The sequence below is a fragment of the Aulonocara stuartgranti genome (assembly GCF_965226115.1).
Source record: "Aulonocara stuartgranti genome assembly, chromosome: 4".
Taxonomy (NCBI): Eukaryota; Metazoa; Chordata; class Actinopteri; order Cichliformes; family Cichlidae; genus Aulonocara; species Aulonocara stuartgranti.
In genome coordinates, this window is record NC_138942.1 from 12,057,531 (window position 1) to 12,072,103 (window position 14,573).

At 40.9% G+C, this 14,573-nt stretch overlaps 1 protein-coding gene across 2 annotated transcripts in view; it reads left to right on the forward strand.

Annotated features, from left to right (window-relative positions):
- Window positions 1-761: 761 nt before the first annotated feature.
- Window positions 762-14,573, forward strand: part of adgrl1a (adhesion G protein-coupled receptor L1a) — a 157,321-nt gene continuing 143,509 nt past the window's right edge. Inside the window, exons 1-2 of one of the 2 annotated variants that reach the window (XM_082529570.1) lie at window positions 762-881; window positions 1,537-1,604. The gene's annotated coding sequence lies outside the window, so the exon portion shown is untranslated. Of the gene's footprint in view, window positions 1,605-14,573 lie in introns of both variants that reach the window. The other variant, XM_082529569.1, reaches the window with a different exon arrangement.

Here is a 14,573-nt window from a genome sequence, read left to right on the forward strand (position 1 = left end):
CTGCAGATTAGGCCAGTCAATTTCTCAGTAGAGACCGTATTAGACGAAAGATAATTTTCAGTGTTGAGAATTAGTCTTATCAAGTGCAATGTGGAAAATAACAATTTAACTAGTGCTACTGGGTTGAAAATTAAGGTGGATCCACTAACTCAGCATATTCAGCAAGTTTAAGGAAAACTCCTAAATATGCTGACTTAAGTGTTTTAAAAACAGTGCTCGTTTACGTGTGCAGCTGTAAAGCCAGAGGGCTGCTTTCGGGCAAATGATAAAACCATGTTTTATGTTAACACCCCCCTCAACAGACTCTCTAACCACCAGGTCCGAAGGGGAATCTTTCAGACAGTTGTTTGGATATTGCACTGAATTTTTAGATAGTGTGCACTGAAATTCTCCCCCTGCATGTCATTGTGTAGTACCATTTCCCAAGCTGGTTGCTATTCAAGAACTCTAACCTTACAGCCTCCTTTACAATCTTGCATCAAAACATTTATCTAATCATGCACCAGACAGGGTGAAGTCTACATTTTAAGCATGTTTCTTTTTTCAGATATGACATTATCTATCACACAACAGTAATATTAGCACATGGCTGGGGCCCTGATCACTGATAAGCATATTAATAATATTCAGATATTTACAGCGCTTAATTTTGCACAGGGTGTAGCACTCTTTGAGTGTTAAATTCAGGAAATGATTCATCTAACAAACAATTTAAACTGTTAAATGGTCTACCGCTCTTCTTTTCCTGGGTGGATGTGCGATCCCTTCAGGAGAAATCTTCAGGAGTAATTTAGCACAATTTCTGACATCATCTTGAGAAATTGTGCAATTTCGTGTCCTTTATTTTTATAATATCAACAACAAAGCAAACAGGACTGAAGGTAATGAATCACATATACTCTTGCTGCTGTAATGTTTTTTTTTTTGTTTGTTTGTTTTTTGAGAGTCTTTCTTGTGGAATGATCCGCTCCACCCAGCCTTCCTCTCTGCCCGTTTGTGTGGCATGTCTCATTTGCAGGCGTTGGAGGACTGGTGTGGATCGTTTCCCATCAGTGACACTGGCAACACTTGGGCCTAGTGTGCCAGTGCTCTATGAAAGCCCTCGGAGCTCAGTTGCTTTTTGGATTTTCGTTGTGCTTTGGTTGGGGTTTTTGCACCAAACAAAACTGCATACACCATTTACTTCACCCATGCACTCATTCACATGCAGAATGGTTCATTTGGTTAAATGTCTTTTAATTTGCGTTTGTCTGCATTTCACTTTCTGTCGTGCCATTCATCAATGAGTTGTTTTTGTGTCTTCGGACACAAGAGGGCAGAGTTCCTGATTGAGCGAACCACCTGGTGAGCCACTGTCACGTTAACCACATCAAACACACCCACGATGATGTGATGGCTCTCGACAGGTGCATGCTGGGTGTATCAGTTACAGTAAAATACCCATGGTGAATCTTCCAACGTGCTGATTACGTGTATTTTTGATCTGTCTTTTTACAATTTCTGTCACATTTGTAACTTATAACGTCTGAGGAGCAGAGTTAGATGGTCGAATTTGGAGATGGAGAATTTCGTGATGCACAAGTTTAAGAATGCGCCAGAGAGTGGTGAGTACATAAACATTGTTATAACCCTAATAAGTAGAACATCAACAACCACTGCGTTGCAAGTAACCAAGCATGTAATTCCATTTAATTGCGCAGCATCTTTTCTTCTTCTTCTTCTTCTTCTTCTTCTTTGTTGCTTTAATGCATATTCCTGTTTTTAAGCGAGTGTATAGTGAGCACTGACAAGAGCTAGACTTCACCTCCACATTAAAAATTTACACTGTAACGTGGGTTTAAGGACGTTCTAGCTGAACTATCTTTTGATTTTATTTGAGGACAGAAGTAACTTTTTACAACCTCTACAACCTACATACATCTTAGAAAAGGGTCTTTGACTTTTTAAGCTGTCTTCTTCACTTGAATTCCTGCATGTCAAGATTCACCATTGAACACTGTCATTTACTGCTAATAGAGAGCTGCCGAGAGTGGCAGATGCCCTTTTAATTCCCCACTGACAGACTGAACTGGACTCCTCTAATTTGCTCCAAGGCCCATGAACCACTGCCTCAGAAGTGGATAGTAGATGAATTTTGAATCATCTTACAATGCAGTCTGGCCTGAATAATCAGTTCAGTGCCACCAGAAATTAGAGACAGGGTGCATATATTATTCTGCCCTGTGCTGTCATTATCAGGGCAGGCGAGGAAGGCTGTCTTTTGTCACTCACAAAAACCGTCAGGTCTGCTGAATCATTTGCAAATTGGGTACTAAAGAGAGTACAGGACTGATCACCCAACAACAGTCTGTTCTTTATTTAGATGTGCAAACACCTAGCTGCAAAATCTACCTGGCCTCTGCAAAGTTCAGTGTCAAGGTTTCTGATTCAACTTCGCCTTCTTTCGAAGTGCATAGAGAAGAGCAAATGTCTGACAGTGTTAAGGCTAAAGCAAAAGCACCTGTACCCCGGTGAAAGCTACAGGCTGAAAAGTGTCTGCCAAGCATAAAAAGTTGTTCTTCATACTACAAGTGTTGCTGGAGCTTCAACCTCTTTAGAGCTTTGTGAACCTCATCCATGAGAAATACTTCATATTATAGGCATGCTGCATAGGCCTCAGAGGTCATGTTCTGTCTCTGAGGTGCGCAGACTTTCTGTAGGTAAAAAGAGAAAGGTTTTTCTGTACTCTTGTTTACCTAGGGCTCTAGTGAAACACCTGTGCTTGGATAGAGGTGAAGACATGTAGGAACTACTTATCGATAGTGTGGAAAGTCTTACCATAGTGTATTCATTCTTTTGGTAAAACTAGACAGCTAACTACAGGTTTATACTTAATACCGAGGATGAGAACAACACTTACTCGGAAGAATATGTCAGTGTTGTCTTCATTTTTAGTTATCAACTAATTCTTCAGTTGTATTTATTTTTATTTTATCTTTTGTTAATATACACAGTTGATTATAAATTTGGCAGCACGGTGGCACGGTGGTTAGCACTGTTGCCGCACAGCAAGAAGGTCCTGAGTTCAATTCCACCATCAGGCCGGGGTCTTTCTGTGTGGAGTTTGCATGTTCTTCCCGTGTTTGCGTGGGTTCTCTCCGGGTACTCTGGCTTCCTCCCACCGTCCAAAGACATGCAGCTTGTGGGGATAGGTTAATTGGATAATTCAAATTGCCACTAGGTGTGAATGTGCGAGTGAATCTGAGTGTGAATGGTTGTCTGTCCCTATGTGTTAGCCCTGCGACAGACTGGCGACCTGTCCAGGGTGTACCCTGCCTCTCGCCCTATGACAGCTGGGATAGGCTCCAGCACCCCCCGCGACCCTGAAAAGGATAAGCGAATGGATGGATGGATGGATGGATTATAAATTTGATGATCGTAAATTTCGTAACACAGTACGTAAGGGACAAGGATTTTTTTTCCCAAAATTCTTTACCTTTTCTCCCCTACCTCAGTCTCAATGCATTTAGTATGCAAATTGTATGTTATGTTTGACTATATGATTAATACAATATAATGGCAGTCTACTCATACATAATTATACCCTCATTAACACTCAAAACTTTTTTCTTCCCCAGAGTTGTTTGTTATGCACAGTTTACAGTATTGCTTTATATTTTTAAGAAAATTTAATAAATATACTGTTTACTGAAGTATAAGTGTAAGAGGCTATTAGCCAGCTTAGCTGGGACAAATTCATGCATTATGAGGCCCATTTTATCCACAATGGTTGAGAGCTGGTAATTTTAAGCTTTTTAATGGTTAATAATAAGGATATTTATGTTATTACAGAGCCAACTGAAGAACTGCTGTGTGTGTGGAGTTGTGGTTTTCGACAGAGGGCAAAGCCTTTAAAGAAATTATTGTTTCGAGTTGCAAGATTCTGTGTGTGAATCATTGAAACTTAATCACATTAAGGTGATTATTATATTATTATGGGGATCTAAGTAAGTGCTGTATTTAAAGCCAGGCTGCATCACTAACAGCTCAGCAGTTGCTCACTTCAGAGCACTGATGTCTTTGGCTAATGTTGATTTAAGCATTTACTGCTGTCAGCACCAAGTCTAAGAAACCCCATTTGTTTTAAAGCGCATCCAGCAAGACCAATTCACCATCACTAAGTTAATAATCATAGATGGATGTACTTCATATTGCATGAAACACATTTGAATTTGATGCCATCATTTGATTGCAAGCGTTAACAATACGAATGTGATGCATTTTCACTTTTTGATGAGAATGAATAAACAAAAAGCTGCAGGACTGCTTAAGGGACAATGCAATAATTTCATAATCTCAGGGTAATTGCATTTCTCTATCTTCAGTCAAGTTCATAACTTCGTGCCATCGTATCCATCTGTGCAAGTGTGAAGAGAAATGTCAGATTTGCACTCACAGGTATTTTAAGAGGCATGAGAGCAAAAAATGTTTGGCTCCCCCAGAATGCTCTGACTAAAAAATTCTGTTTATGCTGTAAAAACAAAAGGAAAAAAAAATACACTAGAAACACTCTTAAGATGGAAGCTCTAAATAAAAATACTGGAATTGCCCAGAACTTAATACCGACGATGTATAACCCATATATAAGGTTATTTATTTTTATCACTGCGAGCAAAAAGACATTAGGCTTTTAAAGTTATGTGTGGATCTCTTTTTCTTATCTGCTATAATACAAAACGTGACATATTATCAAAATGTATAGCAAAGGTTTGGCTATTAGTGCTTGCAGACATTACTGCAGGTACACTAGTGGCAGTCTCAATTCCCAGACCTCAGTTTGGAAGCTGTATGTGTAAGCATTTTAAAATTCCTTTGAAGTCACATCTGAGAAATAAAGATTTGTTGATGTTCTTGTGCTTTGTACATTTCTCTTTATTGTCCCCAAATGCTCTGCAAACACTGCATATATCTCTTTTTGTACAATTGATCGAAAACATTTTTTTAGACATCAAAAGTTGTTAGAAGAATTGTTTTTGGAGTTGTCTCAGTAACAGCAATAGCACATTTTTTAGTCTTGTCAGTGTTTTATGCAAAGAAAAGGTGCAGTGGTACTTAAGCTGATGTGTTTTGGCTGTAAACTCTACAAATAATGGATTGTATTCAGTGTGTGAGATGGGAAATGGTAAAAGAGCTTCAGAGTTTTATCAGTGCTGCTCAAAATCAGGCTGTGCATTCCAGTTTGGCTTCAATCAGGGCTGAGTTTGTAGAGAGCTCCTGCTGTAAATGAAAAACTGTAGATAAAGCAGAAGTTGGTCAAGCGACCACATATGGTACGGAGGGTGTGAGGCTTGTTGTGCTTATTCTCAACCAGCAGGATGCACTGCAGCCACATCAGGCACCAACTTTAATGTCAGGAAAACTATCAAGCTGAAAAGCACCATTTCAGTGAGTCTGAGATGAATATTTATGTATGTGGGAAAATGAATACCATTTTTCACATAAATGAATATCTGCACTCAAATTAGAGGTTGGAGAAATGACTGAGATTATCTTGTTGCTTAATACTTAATTGAAGCCAGCTTCTAATTAGCTTGGCTATTATCATCCAACTTAGGAACAATTCCAGATTTCTTAAACTTTTCAACATTGTGAGAATAGAATTTGGCCTGCAGAAATAAATTTAAACCTACTGCATTATGAACAACTCTAATCTGTGTCCTCTTGTCACAGCCTCACCCACTGTGACCCCTTTTTAATTCTCATCCTGCTCAACATTAATTTAGCTAAGAGCAAAATCTCTAAATTAATGCTCCTTCATTCCTTTTTCTAACTGTGTCACCTTCATTACATGCTATGTAAGTGCCGGGTGTCTTAACCTCTCACAAACCAAATGGAAGTTCACTACGCTATAGCTGCAGCAAATTTTCTTCACTTTAATTCTGAGCACTGTGCTGGCTAAGACAAATGACACACCGTTTGCTGTACAGAATGGAGATGTGCTCTGAGCATTGCGGCTCTGAATGGACTCCCCACAGTTTTTGTAAGAGTATAATTCCTCTGGTTGTGTCTGCACTGCAGGCTGGTGGCAGCTCTGATTGTGGCCATACTGCATCGCTGCCAGTGTGAATGAATTGTTCCAAAGTGATGTCCTGCACAAAGAGCTTACCTGGGAACAAAGCCCGATAGATTTCATAGCACTGTTACAGTGCCAGAAATTCTGCTTCTGAAAAACTTGCATCAGGACAACCCAAAGGTGTTTTTTAGCATGTCTGACATCCATGTGCACATGAAAAGCTCTGGTGGTGTTGATAATTTCTAACTCGTGGGTAATCAACTCTCACCTGCTGGCCCTCAGCACACTATATACAGTATATTCTAAACACTTTTCAACCAGCAGTTTGCATTCTGTCACCCCCTTCTCTTTCTTTTTCCACATCCATTTGAATTATTGAGCTCTTTCTTTCAAGGGGACCACTTCCTCTCCTCAGATGTGTAGGCCATCAAGTTTGCTTCACCGCTCCTTCACCCGAGGCTGCAGCCGCCCCCATGTTGCCTCATGACATTGAGGAAATCACTCACATGTCCCTCACTTACTTTTCACTCACTCAGCCACTTGGTCCCTCTCAATCTTTTTACAGCCTCCCACCCCCTAACCCTGTCTTTAAATCTTTCCCTTTTGCTTTTCACAATCTCCATTCCTTTTTCTCCAATGTTCCTACTTCTATTTAATTCGACCCACCTTCTCCTCCCCTCCCCATTCCCGCCCTTCTTCCTTTGCTCTGTTTTTCTGTAATGTCACGGCCCACTGCTGGGTGTCACCGAATTGATGGAGGGAAAAAATGGAGGAGTGAGGCTAGGGAGGGGCTTGACAGGAGTATGTGCATGCATGGACATCTTGGTATGGAAGACATGGCAAGAGAGAAAGACATACAGAGAGGCAGACTGACCGACATTGTGCCGGGGGCGAGGGGGGCGAGGGGGTGTCTTGTGTGAAATGCTCAATTCCGGTGTAAACACGTTTGGCAGTTAGTGCTCCACTGTTTGCAATAAAGCCATACAGTCTGGTGCTTGTGACTCCTAATGGTATTCCATTACAATCTCCCAAAGGACCCCTTTTTGTATATAGACACACAGACTGTCGTAAGCTTCAACTGTCTTATTATGCAATTCTGTGTCACCTGAAGCCAAGTGCATAGTCTGGCACTAATGTATACACATGGAAAACGGTTGCATACCGATTAAACAGTAATACTGCATCATATGTTTATCTTGGCGACAACTGCCATGCCACTGCCTCTATCTGACTTTAGAAGAAGACCAGAACTGTGTTTGTAGCACACCTCTGTTGCTGTAGGTTCATTTTGTACCACAGGAAGCACTGAAGCAAACCTTTTAAATATCCAGTTGAAAACCAATGGTAGCGATACATGATCTAAAACCTAATCAGGGAGACATTTCAACTTGGTACAATTGCGGCATTATAAGAGTCGATAAGACCTTGCTGTTTAATACAATGATTTTTACGTGTCATCTCTCTTTATCGCTATAGGTCAGTCAATAGAATTGATTCAATCAGCAGCACAGTAGAAAAGCACCAACTGAAAAAAGGAAATCGCCCATTCAGTGGCAAACACAATTCACGCTGATGGTAGCAAACATCTCACATCTCCTTGTCACACAGACATGCATGCTCACACAATTACTAAACAACGACTTGGGGATTGGGGTTTGAAGGTGTTTATGCACGAAGGATTTGGACTGTGCATTGGGTGTGAATTCTGTTTGAGGAAAAGACAGATGTGTGCTCAGCCACCAAGACAGTAAATTTAGCGGGAAGTGCTTTTGGAAAGCCCCCCACAGCTATTCAAACAGATTAACAGCAACAAACAGGCAAACAAAGCACTATAAAACACTGACAGTGGATGGTCGCCAACTGACCGATGGCAACAACTGATTAATGTTTTATATGATGCGTCATATGGAAGGTTGGGAGCTTTGCCGGAGAAAAAGAAGACTGGTAGTTTTGTGTGTGTCTGAGTGTAGGATTAGGGTTGGGAAATGTCTTTGGCATGAGTGGGTGGTAAAATGCCCCAACTCTTGTGATACGTGATGATCTGAGGAGGAAGTGGGAAGTGGCTGATCCGGTCCATGTTATTAGTCGAGCTCTGTTAGACCATGTAATAGCCTCATAGCGCAACAGGGAGTCGCTGTTCCAAGAGCCAACTCTGCCCAGTATGACATCCTGATATGGAAGGTAACAGTACTACAGCAAAACTCACTGGATGGCTGTGCACAGGTGTGTGTGTGTTTATGTATGTGTGCGTGTGTGTGTGTGTGGCTAGTTCCTCAGAGTGTTTGCATAAGTGCTGATTCTGCTCTTCCAAACCCTTCAACTCTGCATTTTTTCACAGACTTTCCCTCCTCTGCTGTGCCCTCATCTCCTCTCCTCTCTTCATCGACACACAGCTTGCCTCCTTGCCCTTTGCCTCAATTCGTCACACATACCTTTTCATTACCCCTTTCCGCCCCTTTGTACTTTGCCAAAAAACAGAAAAAGGCCCTCTACCACTTCCACCCATAACAGGGAGTTAAACAAGGATAGAGGGCATCAAGCTATATTCAATGGAAACACAATAGCTTGACAAAATAAAACAGCCATGAACCACAGAGATGATACAGTTGTGGTCCAAAGTTTACATGCACTCGTCGTGGGCATGAATGTCATCGTAATTTTAGGCTTTTAATGATTTCTTTGAATGTTCTTTTTCCAGGGTGAAATTACTCTACAGCATACATCTTTAATAACTTAACTTAATAACATGTATACATAAAGGCTCAAATATCTACATACACATATCCCCACTACTATTTGGTTAGAGATCTCTTAGCAAGTTGCTCTTCAACCCAATGCTTTTGGTAGCCATCACAAAGCTCCTGGCAAAATTATGCATGGATATTTGACCACTCTTCTTGGCAGCATTGGTAGAACTAATTTAACATGCTTGTTTTACTGGCACGGACCTGCTTTTTAAGGACAGTCCACAAATTTTTAATATCATTGAGGTCAGTGCTTTAGGAGAACATTCCAGAAGCTTAATGTTAGCCTGCTTTATCTATTCCAAAACTGATTTTAAAAATTGCCCTGTCAGAACACCCAGTTGTGTCCAAATTTCAACCATTTAGCTGTTGATTTGAGATGAAGTTGAAGAATTTGGAGGTAGTCCTCCTCCTTCTTTATTCCACAGCCCCAGAGCATGACGCTACCACCACAATGCTTGACCGTGCTTCCAGTGGTCCCTCGTTTATCGCGGTAGTTCCGTTCTAAAAATAACCCGCGATACGTGAAATCTGCCAAGTAGCCAACTTTTCTTTTTTTTTTTTTTTTTTTTTACAATTATTATAGATGTTTGAAGGCTGCAAAACCCCTCACTATACACTTTATACACTTTTCTCAGACAGGCATGAACACTTTTTTCACACTTTTCTCTCTTGTTTAAACTCTCTCAAAGTTCAAACCTTCATAGAAAAATGAATCCAGTATTATAGAATGAAACCAAAAGCACCCACGGTTGCCTTTGATTGTGCAAAACGTTTTGTCAACAGTGTTGTGTTTGTTGGGGAGAAAACTTGACGGGGACTACATTTGAGGAGCTGGACGCATTCTGTACTGTACAGGAGACACTGCATGAGATTGATTGACAATAGTCTACAGCCAATCACGACGCAGAACACAATGTGCTGTAAAAAATGAAACAAACAAACAAACAAAAACCCATGACAAACCGCACAAAAAAATCTGCGAAAAAGCGGGGCCGTGAAAGGTGAACCGTGTTATAGCGAGGGACCACTGTGCAGTGTTTTTAGGTTTGAAAGTCTCGCCTTTAGTCTTCCAAACATACCTCTTGTCATTGTGACCAAATAGCTAAAACATTTCTCTGGAAGGCATTTGGCTTGTCCATGTGGGGGGCTACAAATTCTCCTCAATCTTGAAGGGATTGATTTTGGAGCAGGGGCTCCAAGACACTTTCTTGGTTGGCGTCCACACATTTCATGGTTATATAAAACCTGGTTCACTGTGGACAGTAACATTGGTGTTCCTGCAGTTTCCAGTTCTTGACAAACTTGAGCCTTGGTATTCTTGGGTTGTTCCTGAACATCCTAGCCCATTTCTTCTCATCTGGGGATAACAGTTGGTGTGACACATCTGAAAAACTTGTAGTTTGGTTGAGTTGTTTGAAAGGATGATCTTGGAATCTGCATTTGTTTAGAAGTGGCTCCAAGAAACCTTCCTGTTTTTGTGTTAATCTCCAATTCTACCTCTTAGAGCTTGGACTTTGCAATTGTTTTGATCATTAGTCAAGCTAAGGAGCTTTGCCAAATATTTCCTTTCAATACTGGCTAGAGAAGTGAGCAGTTCAATCATAATAACTAGCAGGATGTTAATAGGCCTTGTTCTTACTTAAAAGACATTCTAGAACTTTCAGCACCAATTAAAGTAAAGTAGTTATTATATGTAAATATTTTAGCCCTTATGCATATATTTTTGACCCTGTGTGAATTAAAAAATATCAAAAATAAATTCAAAATTGTGCACCCAATTCTTGTTTGCTCTACAGTCTGTCATGTATTTAATATATATTGTTAATGGTTACTTTCTATATTCCACCCTGGAACAAGAACAGTTCAAATAAATAATTAAATCTGAAATTACTATGACATTCATGTCCGTGATTAGTGTATCTCAATTTCTGACCACAGCTATGAAGGGAACACAAACCTCCAGTTTGGATGGACTGGAGTTTGTGACTAGAATCACTTGATGATAGAAGGCGACATCAGCAAACAGCTAATGGGAGGAAGTTATTGAGGATGCCCGAAAAAAGAAAGGCAATCAAGATCCCAACAAAGAGCAAAAAAGTCAAGGAGTTCCAGAAAATAACTTGGGGATAAAATGGGTATGTATTAGTGTTAAAAGTAAAAAAAAAAAAAAAAAAAAAAGTACTGACAGAGCATATTGTGTGATGAGTCACTCCAACTCTGACTTAGTGCTCAGGAGAGTGTTGATTTTATTTCTCTGGAGGGCATGTCACCTGTTTCCTGTACTTCAGATAACAAGAGGTTGCCAAGTAGCAGAAAAGCATTATCACTATTATAAGATTACACTAGGAAATATCTACCTGCAGATCTTAAAAAAGGAGCTGTGTGCAGTTTGATAATAGAGGCATAAAACTTTATACATTACTGGTTTTAAAACTTTGTCAATATATACTCTACAGAAAAAAAAGTGAATGGGTCTATTGCTTGTGCGCAAAGAAGCTTAGATACAGATCATAGCATAAATGCACACATACACACATGCTGTCACTCCAAAGTGTGCTCATTCAACCATACAGCATATTTAGCTAAGTAATAAAACAGCATTGTTTAAAGAGAGAAAATACAGCAAATGAATCAATATACGGCCCTCATGCCAGGGCATTTTATGTGGCATCTGTTTTTCATTCCTTTGCTCGGCACAGAGAGTTGGCTGGCTGCCGTACCATTGCAGCCAATCTCTCGCCGCCAGTGTTGAGGTATGCAATCTGCATTAGGCTTCATCTCATTTGAGCTCACAGTGGCCTGGCTCAACACGCGCTTGTCTTCTGCCTGGAGTTTGGATGTATATCTGTCAGACTGAACGCAGAACAAATACAAAAGGCAACTGTTGAGCTGTACTGAAGAGGCATAAGACAGTGAGCCAGTGCATCCTCAATGCTACACCTCCTGTGATATATTGATCCGTAACTTTTCTTCTTTTTCTATGTTTCTTTGCTTTCCTGCATCCTTCTCTTCCTCTTTTCCTGAAATTGTCTCCCATTTCGCTCTCTCTATTTGCTTTATTCTTAGCTATTGTAGTACCACTGGGATCTCATTAAGCCACTAACTTCAAATAAATAAAACAAACAGCAGAGACAAAATGAGGAAAATATATATTATAAAAAAACTGACTTGTAATGAATTTCCCTTTCCATGTTCTGACACCTTTCTGACACTCTTTTGTTGCTTCCTTTTCTTTGTCTCACTGGTTGCCTGTGTCAATTCAGTTAATTTCAAACAGACTTTATTGGCATGACTGAGGCAATGTGATGGTGCCAAAGCTTTAGAAAAAGAAAAAGAAAATTATGTGCCTCTCCATGTCTTTCTCACTTCCCAGGCTTAGTGTATCCCAACTCTTTTCCTGCCAGTTGAAAACAAAACTATCTCAGTAGTCTCTTAACAGAGATATTCCAGTTGCTCTTCCTGAGATGAAAAAGATGCCAATATAAAATGGATATAAATATAGATGGATGGATCAGAGGCCATGGATTCTACATCGCTCCTTGTTTCTTCCTTTCAACCTCTTCCCCCCACTTTTTCAATTGCCCTCTATTGTTTTTTGCCTGTGTTTGTGCACAGTAGCAGGTACTTTACCGCCTTAGTCCCAGCTCATCATTTCTTTTTCTTTTTTTTCATCATCATTTCTTGTTGGATTCTTTGTCCAGAGGCAACGAGAGAGCTGTAGCTGACCTGCGAGTCACCTTTGTAGGGGCTGGAAATTGGGAGGCTTGACTTGCTGTTGCAAGGATCAGCCTTGTTTTACATAGCTGAACTAGGATTGAACCTGGCAAGGACAGAAGTGTGGGTCATAGAAGTGAGATAAGTACCCTGGGAAAATCTCTTATTATTTGAATTGATCAGCCTTTACAGGGTGAGTACCACCGAACATCTTCCAGTGGAGTATTTTGTGCCTTGTGCTCCTAGGACTTCCACTAAGATCAAAAAGCTGCTGATGTCGATTGAGAAAAGGGAGAGGGAGAGAGTGGGGAAACAAAGCAATGGGAGAAAGCAAAAGAGAAAAAAAATAGAAGGATAAAAGAAATCTTGATTTTGTCTGAGAGAGTATTGATTTTTTCCTCTGGGTTGGCCATGTGCGCACAGCCTGTTATTAGTTTAGAAACAAAAAATGGAATTGTGTGTGTGTGTGTGTGTGTGTGTATGTGTGTGTGTGTGTGTGTGTGTGTGTGTGTGTGTGTGTGTGTGTGTGTGTGTGCTATTGGTGCCTGGCTGTTTGCATATATTTCTTCTGTGTGAGAGTTCACGTTGCCTGAGTGGCAGCACTTGTGTATGAGTTGTGTGTGTGTTTGTGTACAAAGTATTTGTGTGTTTAGGCCTGGCTTTTGGACTGGTGCATGGGCCCGTGTGCTTTGGAGCCTCTGGCTGGTTGGAGATGTTGGGATTAGAGAGAGATTAGAGCAGTGATTACACAATGTCTTCGCTCTAATGATCCCAACTGTTTGTTCATCTTATCAGCTGCACTGCACTGGATTCCACGACTGCCGCTGATACGAGATAACACTACTTCCATCCCTCCGACTCTCCAGTCCCCTAACTCTAACCACCACACCAGTAGGAAAGCGGAGTGACCCCAGCTGAGGGGGCACACAAACCCTCAGGTAAAGATAGAGCAAAAGATGGACATGTGCTGTAGGAAATTCATAGTAACACTAGGTGACTCACATGGCTGACCTCTCAAGTCCATGGAAGCATTAGCCAGAGTGCTCATTGTTCACTGAGACAATACACTGACCCCCGGAGAGCCCTCGGTATGCAGTGCAATGTACCCGCACAGCCACAGCATATTACAGAGGGAGCAGTGGGTGGAAGCAGTGATAAGGTGTCCAATGTACTCTGCTATACAATGTGTTGTGAGTGTACATTTTCTGGCTGCTGGGGAGAAGTATGAGGTTATTAGTGTGTGTGTTTGTGTGTATGTGTGTGTGTGTATGAGGCACATATTCCTCTGTAAAAGGAAAATGTTGTACTTGGTTTCAGTTGGTGCAGTAGCCTATGAAATAAAGGAGAGCTTGTGATGATGGGGGTGTGTATTTTTTTTAATAAAGTAAGGATTCACAGATCTGTGTGCTTAAGTGTGTTTGCCTAAATATGACTGTGTGCATGAGAGAATACAGTATACGTGTGTATCACCATGTGTGTGCGCACTTCTCTTCATGCCTGCATGGCACTCTGATCTCCCCATTACAAGGTCGATTAAGCCACTAATCCCCAAAATACACGCGTCCAACAGCACGACACTGGAAAAAAGTCTCTACCAAGGAAAAAAATGTCTGAATCTTCCCTTTCCTGTTGCTCGGAGCTTAAGCCACACACCAGTGCTGCCTGCTACAGAGTAAGAGCACGGAAATGTGTTTTACCTCCATAACCACACAGGCAGGGGATTAACGGACACCGTAAACCCTGGAAAAGCAGCTACTTTTACACTCCTATGGCCACAGAAGAAAAAAAAAAGAATACACAGTCATGGTGACACAGCAGGATTTTGAGTCTTCCATATTGAGTATCTTCTATGCTAAGTAAGATTCACGGGATAACTGATTTTCAGAAGTCTTGACTGTGGGTGACATTCACTCAAACAAGTCTTCCAACTAAGGCTGGGATTATATTCTCTTGTGGGCATGGACAGCTGTGGCCACCACGGCTGGGAAGTTTTTCTTATTTTATAGTTTTTCAAGTCAGCTTGGTGTCTGCCTGCAGGATGAATGTGTAGTTGTTACAGT